Consider the following 19,976-nt stretch of genomic DNA (forward strand, 5'->3'; position numbering starts at 1 on the left):
CAAACAGATATTTGACTGGGTAACCACAAGGAACAACAAATGGGTGGCAGAGGTAGAAAACGACCTGAACCAACTCAGCATATCGGCAGACACAATAAACGACAGAATGAAATTCAGAAACATCATTAAGAAAAGTAAACTACATGAGATACAATGTGACAAACGAACAGGCATAAAATGGACCGAAGAACGCAAGCAAGATCACAGCCAGAAGATGAAAGAAATATGGGCAACCAAAAAGGCAATCAAGATGAAGCCGAAGACACGAAGCTAACAAGAAGCATGGACAGAGAATCGGAAACAGAAATACAGCGAGCGAATGAGGGAAGTTTGGGCAGCAAGGAAGGCAGCAAAAGGAACTGGCCATGTAGTTTAGTCCAAATGCGCTCTTTAAGGGCAAAAGACCAATAATATATATATATGAGGGCTATTCGGAAAGTAAGGAACGATAGGTCACGAAATGGAAACCACAGTGAAAATCAAAACTGTTTTATTTGCAACGGTTAGCTACACCTTCCATCTACTTCTCCACACAGTCGCTTCTCAGACTTAAGACATCTGTCGTAGCGTTGTACCAACCTTTCAATTCCCTCGTTATAGAAGACAGCCGCCAGTGCTTTTCGACAATATTCTACTCTGGACTGCAGCTCGTTGTCTGTGTCAAAATATTGTCTTCATAGCCAGCGATTCATTTGAGGAGAGATGAACCTCAGGTGTAGCCAATTACGGGCTGTATTTTGGGTGATCAAACACTTCCCATCGAAAACGCTGCAGGAGCATCTTCATTGCCCCTGCAGAGTGGAGCCGAGAATTGTCGTGTAGAACGAGTCGCGTGACAGTTATGTGGATTGCATAGCTTCAGGCGCAATCTTTCGCCAGGCCCTGATACGCCGCGGGAGACGCTAACTTCCAGCCATCTTTACGTTCTCACTGTGAGCTCAGAACTGAAAAGAGCGACATGATGCGATCGACACAGTGCCCAACGCATCTGTGCAAAGATTCATCAGATTTTCACTGTGTTTTCCATTTCGCAACCGATCGTTCCTTACTTTCCGAATAACCCTCGTATATACATATTCAGTCTTTTTGTTGTGCCTATCAGCGACTGAGCATCTCTGCCATATGTTGAGCAGCAACTATCCTTCTATCCTTTTTATAATATTGTTATATATGTGTAGTACATACACACACATGCAAACACACACACACACACACACACACACACACACACACACACACACACACACACACACACATATATATATATATATATATATATATATATATATATATATATATATATATGTGTGTGTGTGTGTGTGTGAGTGTGTGTGTTTGTGTGTGTATACATAGCGGTTAATCAAAAAGTCAGTATAAATTTGAAAACTTAATAAACCACGTAATAATGTAGATAGGTAAAAATTGACACACATTATTGGAATGACATGGGGTTTTTGTAGAACCAAAAAATAAAAACAAAAGAATGTCCGACAGATGGGGCCGGACGGCAAAACATCAGTGACTGCACATGACAATCGTGTATAAAAGGGATGAGAGAATCAGATGCACCAGCAGTCGCAGCATGTTGACGTTACCTGAAAAGGCGCTTTTAGTGAAGCTGTATTATCAGAATGCGGAATGTGCTAGTTCATCTTTACGGTCCTATCGCCATAGGAAGGGGAATCGAACGGGTAAAGGTCCATTGATAAATGCAGCTGTGGCGAGAATGATTTCAAAGTTCGAAGCCACGGGTTGTTTAGACGATAGACTCCGAAGTGGCCGACCGAGCAGAAGGCGTAATGCTGCTGAGGCAGTTCAGGAAGAAATGGAGACTGTAGCGGGTTCGTCTATGTACGTGGAAGTCAGCGCTCGTGCATTCGCACGTCGCACCGGCATTCCATACACTACCGTTTGGTTGGCACTGAGGCGTACCCTCCGATGCTATACGTGCAAAATCCATCGGCATCATGAACTGTTACCTGGCGATTTAGTGAAGCGGAGGGCATTTGTGGTGTGGGCGATTCAAAAGATGGCGGAAGATGACGATTGGTTGAGTAACGTGTTGTGGACCGACGAAGCTCATTTCACGCTCCGAGGGTCTGTCAACACTACCGAAAATCCTAGAACTGTCGTGGAAACTCCATTGCACGACGAGAAAGTCACGGTATGGGTTGGATTTACCACATCTACCGTTATTGGGCCTTTTTTCCTCGAGGAAATGCGTGATTCTGGTTTTGTAACTGCTACCATTATGGGTGAGAGGTACGCCGATTTGTTACAGAAGCGCATCATCCCCACCCTGGCTGATAAACACCTGCTGGAACGTACGATGTTTATGCAGGATGGCGCTCCACCCCATATTGCTAGAAGCGTGAAAGATCTCTTGCGCGCGTCGTTTGGTGATGATCGTGTGCTCAGCCGCCACTTTCGTCATCCTTGGCCTCCCAGGTCCCCAGACCTCAGTCCGTGCGATTATTGGCTTTGGGGTTACCTGAAGTCGCAAGAGTATCGTGGTCGACCAACATCTCTAGGGATGCTGAAAGACAACATCCGGCGCCAATGCCTCACCATAACTCCGGACATGCTTTACAGTGCTGTTCACAGCATTATTCCTCGACTATAGTTATTGTTGAGGAATGATGGTGGACATATTGAACATTTCCTGTAAAGGACATCATATTTGCGTTGTCTTACTTTGTTATGCTAATTATTGCTATTCTGATCAGATGAAGTGCCATCTGTCGGACATTTTTTGAACTTTTGTATTTTTTTGTTTCTAATAAAACCCCATGTCATTCCAAGGATGTGTGTCAATTTGTACCTCTCTATCTACATTATTCCGCAATTTCCAGAATGAGATTTTCACTCTGCAGCGGAGTGTGCGCTGATATGAAACTTCCTGACAGATTAAAACTGTGTGCCCGACCGAGACTCGAACTCGGGACCTTTGCCTTTCGCGGGCAAGTGCTCTACCATCTGAGCTACCGAAGCACGACTCACGCCCGGTACTCACAGCTTTTCTTCTGCCAGTAGTTTCATATCAGCGCACACTCCGCTACAGAGTGAAAATCTCATTCTGGAAACATCCCCCAGGTTGTGGCTAAGCCATGTCTCCGCTATATCCTTTCTTTCAGGAGTGCTAGTTCTGCAAGGTTCGCAGGAGAGCTTCTGTAAGGTTTGGAAGGTAGGAGACGAGGTAGTGGCAGAAGTAAAGCTGTGAGTACCGGGCGTGAGTCGTGCTTCGGTAGCTCAGATGGTAGAGCACTTGCCCGCGAAAGGCAAAGGTCCCGAGTTCGAGTCTCAGTCGGGCACACAGTTTTAATGTGCCAGGAAGTTTCATATAAGCGCACACTCCGCTGCAGAGTGAAAATCTCATTCTGGAAACATCCCCCAGGCTGTGGCTAAGCCATGTCTCCGCTATATCCTTTCTTTCAGGAGCGCTAGTTCTGCAAGGTTCGCAGGAGAGCTTCTGTAAGGTTTGGAAGGTAGGAGACGAGGTAGTGGCAGAAGTAAAGCTGTGAGTACCGGGCGTGAGTCGTGCTTCGGTAGCTCAGATGGTAGAGCACTTGCCCGCGAAAGGCAAAGGTCCCGAGTTCGAGTCTCAGTCGGGCACACAGTTTTAATGTGCCAGGAAGTTTCATATAAGCGCACACTCCGCTGCAGAGTGAAAATCTCATTCTGGAAACATCCCCCAGGCTGTGGCTAAGCCATGTCTCCGCTATATCCTTTCTTTCAGGAGCGCTAGTTCTGCAAGGTTCGCAGGAGAGCTTCTGTAAGGTTTGGAAGGTAGGAGACGAGATACTGGCAGAAGTAAAGCTGTGAGTACCGGGCGTGAGTCGTGCCTCGGTAGCTCAGATGGTAGAGCACTTGCCCGCGAAAGGCAAAGGTCCCGAGTTCGAGTCTCGGTCGGGCACACAGTTTTAATATGCCAGGAAGTTTCATTCCGCGATTTATTCAGTTTTCAAATTTATGCTGACTTTTTGATCAGCCGGTATATTCAGTCTTATTATTGTGCCTATCAGTGACCTCTGCCATATGGTGAGCAACAACTATCCTATCCTTTTCATAATATTGTGATATATGTATACATACACTCACATGCAAACAGACAGACAGACACACACACACACACACACACACACACACACACACACACACACACACGAGTATACATATATAACAATATTAGGAAAAGGATAGAAGGATAGTTGCTACTCACCGTATAGCGGAGATGCTAAGTCGCAGATAGGTACAGCAAAAAGACTGTCTGAAAGTGAGCTTTCGGCCAACAAGGTCTTTGTCAAAAATAGACAACATACACCCGCACGATTACGCAAACGCAACGCCAGTCTGGCTTGTGTGTGTGAGTTGCGTTTGGGTAATCGTGTGGATGTGTGCTGTCTGTTTTCGACAAAGGCCTTGTTGGCCGAAAGCTCACTTTCGGACAGTCTTTTTGCTGTACCTATCTGCGACTTAGCATCTCCGCTATACGGTGAGTAGCAACTATCCTTTTCATAATATTATTACATCTCACCTAGGATTTTCCACTGTTTTATATACAGTGTATGGATTACAAAAATCCAATTGCGATGTGGTCTCCTAGCGAGTGACATGGGCCTTTGTTTCCTCACACATGTATCCCACAGTGAAATGCTCTCCTTTCTCTCTCTCTTTCTCTCTCTCACACACACAGTGCCTGGCCTGGTCCTCTGCCGGACGCTGCCTACCGAGCTGCCGGCTGTCCCACAGAGGAGCTGAGAACAGGACGGGACAGACGGCTACAGAGGACAGAGGCGAGCGGCAGCACAAGCACAGGCAGTACGGTGTTTTGCCGGCGCCGCCCCTGCTCTCTCTCTCTCTCTCTCTGGCTGCCTGGCTGCCTCGCTGGCTGGCACGCGCTCACAAACACGCAGAAGCAGCAGCGGCTTAATTAAGGCACGCCGGGCCGTATCCCAGTATCCCAGTCCTAGTCTCCACTGCGGCGACGTCACCCATCCACCCGCCCGCGGGGGACCGCACACACCGGCCGCCCCTGCGCTGCGCTGTTCGTCCCGCTGGCCGGCCGGCGCATCCCTTCGTTTTACCCCACCTGCCCAGCTGCCCAGCTGCCCACCTGCCGCCACCGCCAAGTGCTGACAGCCTCCCTGCCTCCCTACCCCTAATTACCTGTGCGCGAATGTTCTTCGCGAGCCGCAGTTACCCGCGCGCAAATGGCACAGATTCCACGGCCGGCGCCGTCCACAATCTCTGACCTCCTTTACGAAGGTAATATTGCACTCGAATAAAAGTTCTCCGCTCATATTTTCGAAATATGCTGAGCAGTGCGAAATGCTACACTAGAGCAGCTTCGACGAACTAATAAACCGATATTTAAATGGCTGTAGGATATGTTGACGTTGGTATTATCGCCAAATATGGGAGAGAGTGTCGTAGAAATGATACAGGTTTTGGGCTGGAAATCATTAAAAGAAAGGCGTTTTTCGTTGCAACGGAATCTTCTCACGAAATTCCAATCACCAACTTTCTCCTCCGAATGCAAAAATATTTTTTTGGCACCGACCTACATAGAGGGAAAAAATTGGTTCAAATGGCTCTGAGCACTATGGGACTTCTCAGAAGTTAAGACTGATGACCTCAGGTCATCAGTCCCCTAGAACTTACAACTACTTAAACCTAACTAACCTAAGGACATCACACACATCCATGCCCGAGGCAGGATTCGAAACCGCGGCCGTAACGGTTGCGCGGTTCCAGACTGTAGCGCCTAGAACCGCTCGGCCACATCGGCCGGCCCAACTTCTCCTCCGAATGCGAAAATATTTTGTTGGCACCGACCTACATAGGGACAAACGATCATCACGATGTTGTTGTTGTTGTTGTTGTCTTCAGTCCTGAGACTGGTTTAATGCAGCTCTCACGATATCACCACGATAAAATAAGGGAAATCAGAGTTCGCACGGAAAGATATAGGTGTTCGTTCTTTCCACGCGCTATAAGAGATTGGAATAATAGAGAATTGTGAAGTTGGTTCGATGAACCCTCTGCCAGGCACTTAAATGTGATTTGCACAGTATCCATGTACTATTCCTTGGACAATATGGAAAGAAGTAAGCATTTTGGTGGGATGTAAGACAGGCATTCAATACCTAATGCAGCGCTAATTTCTGTTTAGAAAAACCAGGAATTTGTCGTACTACGTCATAGAATATTCCCCTCTTCAGCCCCTATAGCTTCACGGAATTCCGATAGGTGGCGGCGTCTTTAAAATGGCGCCTGTGAAGGAAGTGCATTCCGAGCAGAGAGCAGTCATTGAGTTTCTTGTGGCGGAAAACCAGAGCATCGCAGATATTCAGAGGTGCTTGCAGAATGTCTACGGAGACCTCGCAGAGAACAAAAGCACGGCGAGTAGTTGGGCGAGGCGTCTGTCATCATCGCAATAACCTGTCGGATCTCCCGTGTCCCGGCCAGCCACACACAGTAGTGGTACAGGCTGCCCTCCACCACGCACCGTACGGTGGCCTGCGGAGTATCTGTGTGGATGTAGATGTAAATGCGTTCGCCATGGAGGAATAGCTGGTTTGTCTGACCGCAGCTTCTTGTCCGCCTCTTCCAGCCACTGCCGTTCCCACTCAGCCAATACTACAACTTTAATTGTAGCAACTATTTATTTACAGCTCGTACAAAATAGATACGTGTTTCGAAGTTTTACTGACCTTCAAAGTAGTCACCAGAGTTATGTATAACCCGTTGCCAGCGACGTGGAAGTCGTAGGATACTCTTAGCAGTGTCAGTTTGGAAGTACGCTGTTTAGGTTCTTGTATTGGTAACGCCACGTAGCGCTCTGTATGAAAATCACTGGCTGTGCTGTGTGCAGTCTGTAGATGGTTTGCATTGTTGGAATTTGCTGTTGTAGTGTTGGGCAGTTGGCTGTTAACAGCGCGTACCGTTGCGCAGTTGGAGGTGAACCGCCAGCAGTGGTGGATGTGGGGAGAGAGATGGCGGAGTTTTGAGAGCGGATGATCTGGACGTGTGTCCATCAGAGACCGTAAATTTTTAAGACTGGATGCCATGAACTGCTATATGACTTTTGAACACTATTAAGGTAAATACATTGTTTTTATCGAAATCTTTCATTTGCTAACTATGCCTATCAATAGTTACTGCCTTCAGTAGTTCGAATCTTTTATTTAGCTGGCAGTAGTAGCGCTCGCTGTATTGCTGTAGTTCGAGTACCGAAAATTTTTGTGAGGTAAGTGATTCATGAAAGGTATAGGTTATTGTTGCTCAGGGCCATTCTTTTGTAGAGATTATTGAAAGTCAGATTGCGTTGCGCTAAAAATGTTGTGTGTCAGTTTAGTGTCTATCAGAATAAGTAAAGAGAGAAATATCTGAATACGTTCAGTTCTGCTCAGCTGTTGAAAGATCAAATAATGTAAGTCGTTTATCAGCACAGCAATTCATAAATTTTACTAAGGGGACGTTTCAAGTTCTGTCGACAGTTCGAGCGGCGTGGTCTACTGCCCGACGAATTTGTAGCAGTTCTGAAGCGAATGCCGTGAAGTGTTTCCTTCAGTTTAGGTATCGAGGCCTTAAGTCACGGGAGTGCAGTAGGTGGTATAGCAATTAGCAGCCCCATCAGTCAAACAAATCCGTAACAGCTTGCACTGTACGTGCTTGAGCATTTTCCTGTAAAATGATGGTCAGGTCCTGCAGAAAGTGTCATCACTTCTGTCTCTATGCTGTTCATTTTTGGAACACAACCTACGACCAGCTTAGAGAAAGTTTCGTAACATCACATCACATCTTCATGTGTACATCGACAAGATAGGAAACATGCAATCCACAATATAACAGAAAGCGGATACCATCCTAATAATCTAAGCTCCATGAGAACCAATATGAAACATGGATTACTTCAACTGCTGTTTCCTTCAACAAAAAACTATTTGTAACAAGCTTTAAGATGCTGGATGCACCAGGATATATATCATATATCAATATACGAGGCCTGTTCAGAAAGTAAGCTCCGATTGATTGCCAAATTGAAACCACAGTGAACATCAGAAATGTTTTACTTGTAACAATTAGCTACACCTTTCAGCTACTTCTCTACGTAGTCGCCGTTCTGACTTAGACTTTTGTCATAGCGTTGTACCAACTTTTCAATAGCCTCATCATAGAAGGCAGCCGCCAGTGCTTTCCGCCAATTCTCCACGCTGGCCTACACCTCGTTGTCTGTGTCAAAATGTTGTCTTCAAAGACAGCGGTTCATGTGACCAGATATGAAACTCAGGGGGAGACAATTGCGGACTGTATTGTGGGTAATCTAACATTTCCATTTGAAAACGATGCAGGAGCATCTTCATTGCCCCTGCAGAATGCGGCTGAGAATTGTCTTGAAGAAGAAACAGCACGACAGTTATGTAATGTTAGCTGCATAGCTTCAGGCGAAATTTCTCACCAGGCCCTCGTACTTGGCGGCAGACACTATTTTCTAGACATCTTTACGCACTCACTGCGAGCTCAGAAATGAGAAGAGCGACGTGATGCTAACTGGGGTTATACTAGAGACACTACCCAACACATCTGTGCAAAGCTTTATCGGATTTTCATAGTCGTTTCCATTTCGCGACCGATCGGAGCTTACTTTCTGAACGCCCCTCGTATCCAGAGATGGTGAAGCCTGGACATGGAAATTGTTGGAGTTGCCAAGGGAGTTGTTTGAAAGAGTAGTTAACGGTAAAGATGTTCCATCTGGATGGACAACATGTTACAGAACACTGTTGCAGAGAAAAAGGATCATTTAACAACCCAAACAGATATAGCGAATTGGCAGTGATCACTTTCATTCGAAGGCTGTCCTCGTAGGTACTTACAGATCTGATTTTGGAAAGGAACAAGTTACAAGCAGCACGCACGGCAAGCAGGATTTCGAGCGGGAAAGTTACTAATGGACGGCATCTTCACAATGAAAGTAATATCTGAAAACCGCACATAGATGGAACTGGAGACGCACGTTACATTGACCGACCTAAGGAAAGGATGTGGTAACGTGCTGAGCAACAAAATACGGGACAAGTTTAAAGAGACAGTTGTATCAAAGATACTAAAGGTTATTGCAAAATTGAATCGAAATAACAGTGCAAGAGTAAGGACTGGGAAAATCTGGACAGGAGAAATCGACGTGAATAAAGGTCTACAGCAGATCCTCTTTAAGCTGTTTGTACTGCACATCTGGAACAGAAAATACCAGATTATGGGAGTGACAGTAGAGGACAGAGGCAGATGAAGAAGTAATTGTAAGTGCGGAAATCGGCAAAATATTTTGAGGTGTTATTTAATATACAGGGCACAAGTAATGATGAAATCACTAGTAGGATTAATACAGTACGAGCTGTAACAAAGCCAATGAACAAAAAGATAAGAAGAACAACGAAGAATAGCACGTGTAACACTATAATCCACAGTGTAATTTTGAACGTAGCAGACGCATGGGCCGTTTGGGGGAAAGAAGAAGTCCAAGAAGAAATAGTTTCGCCATGTGAATAGGATAAATGAAGACATCAAATAGTACGAGGGATATCATCACAGCGAATGAAATGGAGCGGCTCACGACGCAACTGGCAAGATGGTGTGGAGGAACCGATGAAACTAAGGAATGTGAATATTGAGGAAAATCGGGACAGAAGATGGCGACTGTGGGCGGAGAAGCGGCGCGAACCGTAGATAATCCGCGAAAAGAAGAAGAAGAAGAACAAGAAGAAGAGAACAGGAAGAAGAAGGGATACGTCGCTTAGAATTTCATCCTTATGCTACCTTATTTTCAGTACAGAAAACAATCATGAGGAAAGGTATAAGTACATGACAGCTGCAAGGTGCGTCTAAAGTTAATGGAACTTTTCAGCTGGAGATCGCAACACAGATGAACATAGGACGTGTACGTTCAGTTTATCTCGCGCTTTGGAGCTTTGAGAAAGCTTGAATCATCAGCATGAAGGATATGCGATCGTCATACACACAGACGACAGATGACTGCAGAACGAGAGCTGACGTGATTGATTTAGGCCCCAGCTGTGAACCATGAATAGTAGGAACGAGGCCTTCCAGAAGAACTACACTGAGATAAAATGGAAAGACTGTTTCACTGACTCTGATAAATAGCTCTGAAGTTGAGGCCAAGGTTGCTAGCAGAGTCTCACCACGAAGGCGGGGAACTGATTACTGAAAACTGGGTTCAGATCTCGATATTCCATGAACTATACGGACACAGACTCGCATGACACAGATCTCAATCGTTTGCGTGATATTTCTGGCTTTAGCAGCCGTGATATATAGCTCCGAGATTCTTTCCTCAGGACAGTAGAGGTTGCAGAATTATGCGTTTGACGTGACCAGTGGTGTGACGTACCAGTGGCAGATGGTACCTTTCACTTGGAAAGGACCACCAGAATTGTAATCTACGTATCAGTCTAATTGGCTGGTACATGCAAGGGCTGCGCACTAAAATGCTAACTTTCTTTCATTAATATTTTAATAACGATGCATTAACGTACTTAACACTCTCAAATAGGCATCTGTAAGTAACAGGTTATTGCCTACTTACTTCGAAAGTCAGAATTACATGTTGAACTAAAAGCAAAAGCTAAACGAAAAGGCAGACGAAGCTCTTCGAATGTCTTTGGAGCTCCGTCTGGACTTGGCTCTCGAGTGGAGTAGCGGTACTGCGTAACAAGATCTGAAGGGGCTATATACGACGGTAGTATCTGTTCCCGAAAGAACAGTTATCGTGGATGACCATGCAGCTTTGCTAGAAATGAAATGATAATTAAATAGACATCCTAGCTGCAAACAGGCGTTGATGTAGTTCATTGGGGACATGTTGAAAATGTGTGCCCCGACCGGGACTGGAACCCGGGATCTCCTGCTTACATGGCAGACGGTCTATCCATCTGAGCCACCGTGGGCACAGAGGATAGTGCGTCTGTAGTGGTGTGGACATGTTGGGAATGTGGATCTCACGGGGAGCGTGCAAGGGATAAGTCCCTGCAGACGCACTATCCTCTGTGCCCGCGGTGGCTCAGATGGATAGAGCGTCTGCCATGTAAGCAGGAGATCCCGGGTTCGAGTCCCGGTCGGGGCACACATTTTCAACATGTCCCCAATGAACTACATCAACGCTTGTTTGCAGCTAGGGTGTCTATTTAATTATCATTTCATCTGAAGGGGCAGTCATGGGGTGCAGACGTGTTGCCTGGTGGGACAGTTATATTACAGTTTTTATGTAAATTTAGTAAAGTGCTGATCACATCAGAGCCAGACGTGTGTCTGATGCAGACAAGTATACTTCAATCTTATTAAAATTCGGTAAAAGTGTTTATCAGAACGGAAGGGACAGTCATGCGGTACAGAAGCATTGACTAGTGCGGCCGGTCATATTTTAATTTTTTGTCGATATAATGAACTAGAACATTTTATAGAATCTGAAACATGCAATCAGTTACTGGTGTCGCTAGATAAAGTTTGTAAATGCATTAATAATGTGTGATTTTATCAAAAGACAGTGTGCAATGTTCGTGACATGCAATTTCTCTTGTTCTGCGTAAATACATACGAGTGTCATCCGTAAATAGTTAAAGAACTAGTTATTTGCGTAGTAGCAGTCCACAGTAACAGTTCACTGCGGCCTCAAGACAACTGATCTACGACATACGACTGCAGGTTGGTCAACATTACCAGAACTCTATGCATTTCATCCAGCATTATGAAAGCATCTAGGTGCCTCACATGTAATGCAGTCCCAGATCAAATGGGATCATTAACACGTAATCTGTGGTAACACAGTGGAGGTTGATGACGCGATTCAGTAATTCAACCGTTCACACTGTTTTTACGCTGTACCTGGGACATTCTGTGGCATTATGTGATGTTCAGCGATGACTCTCGCTGCTGTTTCTGGTGGTCAGATCGACACCAATGTGCCCAAAGACGAGCTGATGAAAGGTCACAGAAAGCAGTGTCTTTTGAGACCCACACCTCTCCAACTCATCAAAAAATGTTGTAGGGAGCTATTCGATATGGTAAGGGGACCAATTTGTTCATTATTAAAGGGCAGCTGAGTAATGAGCATTTTGTGCCAAGACTCGTAAGCCCTGTTGTTATACCTTCGTGACCAGTACACCAAATGCCGTACTCCAGCAGGGCAATGCAAGACTCCGTAATGCAGTTCACGTGACAAACACATTGAGGAATATACGGACCCTTGACAAGCCTGCCTGATCCCCTGATTTGTCACCCATGGAGCATGTCTGGGAAGATGTGCGCTTTCATACCAGATTCCAGCCATAAGCCCTCATGATATGACAGAGTATGTGTTTCATGCCTAGCAAGAATTCGGAGCCCACTCACTTCCAGAATACAAGAATTTGTACGTGTTGACATCAAACCGTACATCATGATGAACGTCGGTTCGGATTGGAATCAAAGTTACGTGATGAAGATTTCCGCAGAGTTTGATGACAAGCGGGCAGGTGCTCTGGGTGTAGGCTAAAACTTTCCGCTAGTGTATTGAGGGAGGCCTACCGGCAGGCGCTGGACGCTGCTCGGCGCGGCGGCCACAGTGTAGGCTGCCTGCTTCCGCGTCCTTGCAGCGGCTGTGGCCGACGCATCCTCCCTGCCGCTTGCCGGCCTTGTCCGGGTCGTGACGAAGTCCCCTTCACTGGCGCCGCCGCCAGGCCCTGTCACGGGGCAAGCGGGCAACGTGATTCCTAAGCCGCGTCTTGTCGCAGCTCCGTAGCACCTCAGCTGAGACATAGCTGTAACTTTTCACCAGGGGAGGCACTCGCAAGCGCGGACGATGGTTGAGAGTTAGGAACGGCCTGGATTCGATTGCCCGCTTGGCCATCCCGAGTTAGGCTCTCCGAAGTTTTCCTAAACCGCCGAAAGTGAATACCGGGATGGTCACTTTACAAAGGACACCGCTCACTTCTTTCCCCGACCCTAAATGGCTCTGAGCACTATGGGACTTAACATATGAGGTCATCAGTCCCCTAGAACTTAGAACTACTTAAACCTAGCTAACCTAAGGACATCACACACATCCATGCCCGAGGCAGGATTCGAACCTGCGACCGTAGCGGTCGCGCGGTTCCAGACTGAAGCGCCTAGAACCGCTCGGCCACACCGGCCGGCTCCCCGACCCTAGCTTGTGTTCTCTGGTCAAGGTACTTGCGCCAGAGAGCTCTTGCATCGAAGTCGCTTATTACGAGGCTAGTTCAATAAGTAATGCCCCACGTTTCGTTCTCAGAACATATTTAATGTTAAGAGACAGAAATTGGTGACAATGCACAACAACATGTCTTGTCGACGTCCTATTTTTCTTCGTAGTCTCCGTCACGTTCTGTGGCCGTAAGCCAACCTTGCGGAAGAGCTTCTATTCCCTGCTGGTAAAAGCTGTTGTCCTGTTGGCGTAGCCATGTTTTCACTGCTTGACTGACACTCTCGTCATCTTCAAAGTGTGTTCCCCGTAGAGAATCCTTAAGCAACTCAAAGAGACTGAAGTCCGAGCGTGCCAGGTCTGGACCGCAGGGCAATGACGCCATCTTCATCTACATCTACATCTACATCCATACTCCGCAAGCCACCCGACCGTGTGTGGCGAAGGGTACTTTGAGTACCTCTATCGGTTCTCCCTTCTATTCCAGTCTCGTATTGTTCGTGGAGAGAAAGATTGTCGGTATGCCTCTGTGTGGCCTCTAATCTCTCTGATTTTATCTTCATAGTCTCTTCAAGAGATATATATAGGAGGGAGCAATATACTGCTTGACTCTTCGGTGAAGGTATGTTCTCGAAACTTCGACAAAAGCCCGTGCCGAGCTACTGAGCGTCTCTCGTGCAGAGTCTTCCACTGGAGTTTATCTACCATCTTCGTAACGCTTTCACGATTACTAAATGATCCTGTAACGAAGCGCGCTGCTCTCCGTTAGATATTCTCTATCTCTTCTATCAACCCTACCGGGTATGGATCCCACACCGGTGAGCAGTATTCAAGCAGTGGGCGAACAAGTGTACTGTAACTTACTTCCTTTGTTTTCGGATTGCATCTCCTTTGGATTCTTCCAATGAATCTCAGTCTGGCATCTGCTTTACCGACGATCAACTTTATATAATCTTTCCATTTTAAATGACTCCTAATGCGTTCTCCCAGATAATTTATGGAATTAACTGCTTCCAGTTGCTGACCTGCTATATTGTAGCTAAATGATAAAGGTTATTTCTGTGTATTCGCAGCACATTACACTTGTCTACATTGAGATTCAATTGCCATTCCCTGCACCATGCGTCAATTCGTTGCAGATCCTCCTGCATTTCAGTACAATTTTCCATTGTTACAACCTCTCGATATACCACAGCATCATCCGCAAAGAGCCTCAGTGAACTTCCGATATTATCCACAAGGTCATTTGTGTATATTGTGAACAGCAATGGTCCTACGACACACAATGATGTCTAAGAAGTGCGTGGTTGATCAGGGAGCTCTGTTTCTGCACTTCCTGAGGCTGCAACTGTCTTCACCCATCGCCCAACTGTACTCCCACCAACTGCTGCATCGCCATACACTGCCCACAAACGTTTATGGATGTTCATCACGGATTCTTTTTCTGCACACAAGAATTCAATAACAGCACGCTGCTTGTTGTGGCCGGCCGGGGTGACCGAGCGGTTGTAGGCGCTTCAGTCTGGAACCGCGCGACCGCTACGGTCGCAGGTTCGAATCCTGCCTCCGGCATGGGTGTGTGTGGTGTCCTTAGGTTAGTTAGGTTTAAGTAGTTCTAAGTTCTCGGGAACTGTTGACCTCAGAAGTTAAATCCCATAGTGCTCAAAGTCAATTTTTTTTGCTTGTAGTGTGACTCGTATGTAGACGCCATTTTGATGCTGCACTGCGCCTCTGCCATCTGCCAGAACAGTTCGAAACTTAACCTGCGTACAGAAAAAACATCAAATGTATTGAACGACCCTCATAAACTAACAAACGGAAGAACGGGCATGAACATTGTGATACGTCAGATGACGACCATTTGTGCTTTAGAAAAGGTAAAGACACACACCACAGTCGCAGTTCTGACGTTCCGCTTGACAAGTAGAAGCTAAAAACTTCCGGAGGATTTAATAATTTTTTTTTTTTGTAAATCGCGTTGTAGTGCAAAATGTTGAATCAACGTTTCGGTCACTATTGCAAATGAAAATCATCAGGGAGCAGTGCAGCTCCGTTCTTTTGTATTTTACCTCCACTCCCACCCCTACAATCAGCGTAAGGCGTAGAGAAAATTCGTCATATGGTTGGATGTCGAGTGGCGGAGGAAGTGATCTGATGTTCTTTGTTGACGGTAATTTTAGCAGGAATTTTATTTCCTCACACTGTCGAATGAGGAATGGGCTACTTTTTGTGACAGTGCTGCTTCTATGGTGTCCGGCAGTGCTTAAAACGCATACAGTAACAAGCGGTACTGGTTCTAAACAGCTGCTATGAGCTTCAGTTGTTGCTGTAATAAGTAGGCCTTATGGCCTGTTCTAGCTTCACCGTTTATTCCTCGGCCTTCACACATTCTTTCTCCCAATAATATTGTATTCAATCCCTTGTCGAGGGATTCTATGAGGTGTTATACGCAATACGTGCTCTTTCCGACTGTGCTTTCGTTGGAATACTTCCTCAGTTAATGGCTATACCCCAGTTCTTTCCTTATTTCTTCATTTGTTATTTTGTCTTCTCTTGTGCAGCACCTCACTGATCTGAGGAAATTTACTTCTCATGTCTCGTCTTTGGTCTTCTGATATTACTGTCCAACCTTCTGCTCCATCTAGTACTATGCGAATGCCATGACTTTATAAAACTTCACTTTAATTTTTCTTCTCATTTTACCCATCAATTCTTGTCATGTCACACATATATTTGCAGATACTGATCTTCTTATTTATGTCTTTCTCTTCTTCAAAAGTTACGTCTCATCTTAGGTACTGGAAGTGGGACACCTGTTCTTTTGTTATGTTACCGATGGTTATTTTCTTTCCTAAAAAGGCCAGTCTTTTAGTTCTGGTTTTTGATAGGTTCAGGTTATAATTTAGGCTTATGCTGTTTAATCTATGTACCGATATTCGTAGTTTGTCTTCACTGTCTTTTATAAATATCTGGTCGTCGTCAGCCCCTGGTAGCTGAGTGGTCAGCGCGACAGAATGTCAATCCTAAGGGCCCCTGATTCGATTCCCGGGTGGGTCGGAGATCTTCTCCGCTCAGGGAGTGGATTTTGTGTTGTCCTAATCATTATGATTTCATCCCCATCGACGCGCAAGTCGCCGAAGTGGCGTCAAATCGAAAGAAACCCGGCGAACTGTCTACCCGTCGGGAGTCCCTAGTCACACTACATTCATCCGGTCGTCGGCAAAAATCATTGTATTTAGAAATTTTTGTCTCACAGTTCTTATACCTTGAGATATTCTTTCCTTCACCCATTCCGTAACCGCGTTGTAGATGTTGAGCAATGTAAGTCACATGCTGCAGTCTTGCCTTACTTCCTCGTTTAGCACTATTTCTCGTGTCAGCTCTTTGCCGATATCTAATGTTACCCAGTCTTTTTATGCACTGCAGCGCCAAAGAAACTGGTATAGACATGCGTGTTCAAAGTCAGAGGTATATCAACGGGCAGAACACGGCGCTGCGGTCGGTAATGTCTATATAAGACAACAAGTGTCTGGCGCGGTTGTTAGATCGGTCACTACGGCTACACTCGCACGTTAGCAAGATTTAAGAGAGTTCCAACGTGCACAGCAGCACCGAAGTAGCGATAAAGTGGGGATTTTCCCGTACGACCATTTCACGAGTATACCATGAATATCAGGAATACGGTAAAACATCAAATCTCCTACATCGCCCCGACCGAAAAAAGACCCTGCAAGAAAAGGACCAACGAGGACTGAAAATCGTTCAACGTGACAGAAGTGCAACCCTTCGTGAGATTGATGCAGATTTCAGTGCTGGGCCACCAAATCGTGTCAGCGTGCGAAACGTCCAACGAAACATCATCGATATGGGCTTTCCGAGCCCAAGGCCTACTCGTGTATCCTTGGTGACTGCACGACACGAAGCTTTACGCCTTGCCTGGGCCCGTCAGCACCGACAGTGAACTGTTGAAGACTGGAAGCACGTTGCCTGGTGGGACGAGTCTCGTTTCAAATTGTATCGAGCAGATGGACGTGTACCGGTACGGATGCAACCTCGTGAATCCATGGGCCCTGCATGTCGGCAGGGGAATGTTCAAGCTGGTGGACGCTCTGTAATGGTGTGGGGCGTGAGCAGTTGCGGTGATGTAGGTAGGACCCCTGATGCGTGTAGATACGACTCTGACAGGAGACATGCACTTAAGCATCTTGTCTGATCACCTGCATCCATTCATGTCCATTGTGCAGTCCGACGGATTTGGGCAATTTCAGCAGGACAATGCGACACCCCAGACGTCCAGAATTACTACAGAGTGGCTCCAGGAAAACTCTTATGAGTTTAAACACTTCCTCTGGTCACCAAATTCCCAGACACGAACATCGCTGAGCATATCTGGAATGCCTTGGAACGTGCTGTTCAGAAGAGATCTCCACCCCCTCGTAGTCTTACCGCTTTATGGACAGCCCTGCAGGATTCGTAGTGTCAGGTCCCTTCAGCACTACATCAGACATTATTCGAGTCGATGCCACGTCGTGTTGCGACACTTCTGGGTGCTCGCGGGGGCCCTACACGATATTAGGCAGGTGTACCAGTTTGTTTATCTCTAAAGTGTACGAACCTTGTTATACTTTCATGAGATGCCTCAGGAAACCTCTTTTCTCCATTACTAACTAGAGTATTTTTCTGTGGATGCGGTCAAACGCTTTCCCACAGTCGGTAAATGCTAAGAGTGCTTCCATATTGAATTCTTTTTGTCTAATTATTTCTTTGCAGTCCTAAAGCATCGACTGCACGTCGACCAGCGCAATGGCGCGGAACAGCACCAGGAAGGCGCTGACCCGCGGGCCAGTGGAAGCGGCGGGCGGCGCCACACCTCCAGGACGACACACAGAGTCCAGCGCAGCCTCTGCCGGCGCTGATTCCACCAGCCGCCCGTCATCACTAGGCGATCCAGTTCGGTCGCGGACTTCGAGAGCACCAGTACTGCGTAACAGCAAGACGTTACTTAGCCTGCGTTTTGCGAGTAGAAATAGGTAGTCAATGTAACTGTATGTCGGGAGCCGACGAAGCACAGAAAGTTAAGTACTGTTTATTCACATAATACACTCCTGGAAATTGAAATAAGAACACATTGACACCGGTGTGTCAGACCCACCATACTTGCTCCGGACACTGCGAGAGGGCTGTACAAGCAATGATCACACGCACGGCACAGCGGACACACCAGGAACCGCGGTGTTGGCCGTCGAATGGCGCTAGCTGCGCAGCATTTGTGCACCGCCGCCGTCAGTGTCAGCCAGTTTGCCGTGGCATACGGAGCTCCATCGCAGTCTTTAACACTGGTAGCATGCCGCGACAGCGTGGACGTGAACCGTATGTGCAGTTGACGGACTTTGAGCGGGGGCGTATAGTGGGCATGCGGGAGGCCGGGTGGACGTACCGCCGAATTGCTCAACACGTGGGGCGTGAGGTCTCCACAGTACATCGATGTTGTCGCCAGTGGTCGGCGGAAGGTGCACGTGCCCGTCGACCTGGGACCGGACCGCAGCGACGCACGGATGCACGCCAAGACCGTAGGATCCTACGCAGTGCCGTAGGGGACCGCACCGCCACTTCCCAGCAAATTAGGGACACTGTTGCTCCTGGGGTATCGGCGAGGACCATTCGCAACCGTCTCCATGAAGCTGGGCTACGGTCCCGCACACCGTTAGGCCGTCTTCCGCTCACGCCCCAACATCGTGAAACCCGCCTCCAGTGGTGTCGCGACAGGTGTGAATAGAGGGACGAATGGAGACGTGTCGTCTTCAGCGGTGAGAGTCGCTTCTGCCTTGGTGCCAATGATGGTCGTATGCGTGTTTGGCGCCGTGCAGGTGAGCGCCACAATCAGGACTGCATACGACCGAGGCACACAGGGCCAACACCCGGCATCATGGTGTGGGGAGCGATCTCCTACACTGGCCGTACACCACTGGTGATCGTCGAGGGGACACTGAATAGTGCACGGTACATCCAAACCGTCATCGAACCCATCGTTCTACCTTTCCTAGACCGGCAAGGGAACTTGCTGTTCCAACAGGACAATGCACGTCCGCATGTATCCCGTGCCACCGAACGTGCTCTAGAAGGTGTAAGTCAACTACCCTGGCCAGCAAGATCTCCGGATCTGTCCCCCATTGAGCATGTTTGGGACTGGATGAAGCGTCGTCTCACGCGGTCTGCACGTCCAGCACGAACGCTGGTCGAACTGAGGCGCCAGGTGGAAATGGCATGGCAAGCCGTTCCACAGGACTACATCCAGCATCTCTACGATCGTCTCCATGGGAGAATAGGAGCCTGCATTGCTGCGAAAGGTGGATATACACTGTACTAGTGCCGACATTGTGAATGCTCTGTTGCCTGTGTCTATGTGCCTGTGGTTCTGTCAGTGTGATCATGTGATGTATCTGACCCCAATAATGTGTCAATAAAGTTTCCCCTTCCTGGGACAATGAATTCACGGTGTTCTTATTTCAATTTCCAGGAGTGTAGAAATGAAGTTTCCTATTAATTTCAAAGTGTTTTATACCGATGATATTGGATTCCTGCCGCCGGCCATCCCAGCTCCTCTTCTTCCTTGTTTGTGTCCGTGCTGATTCCCACAGTAGTCAACACAAGAATTTCAGTGTGAAAACATCGTTGGCCCAGGATCCTCCTTTACGAAAACCTGCTTGCTGTTCTAACAAAACTGAACCGTTAATTACTTTTCTGTAGGTATTACATATTAGTG

At 47.0% G+C, this 19,976-nt stretch overlaps 1 protein-coding gene and 1 non-coding gene across 2 annotated transcripts in view; one reads left to right on the forward strand and one right to left on the reverse strand.

Moving 5' to 3' along the window:
- The window catches only part of LOC126253707 (neprilysin-4-like), an 823,274-nt gene that overhangs the window by 437,051 nt on the left and 366,247 nt on the right, over positions 1 to 19,976 (reverse strand). The gene's annotated exons all lie outside the window — the stretch shown is intronic.
- Positions 11,066 to 11,140, forward strand: Trnat-ugu (transfer RNA threonine (anticodon UGU)). The gene has a single exon. It is a non-coding gene; the product is annotated as a tRNA-Thr (tRNA).

The sequence above is a fragment of the Schistocerca nitens genome, chromosome 4 (assembly GCF_023898315.1).
Source record: "Schistocerca nitens isolate TAMUIC-IGC-003100 chromosome 4, iqSchNite1.1, whole genome shotgun sequence".
NCBI lineage: Eukaryota > Metazoa > Arthropoda > Insecta > Orthoptera > Acrididae > Schistocerca > Schistocerca nitens.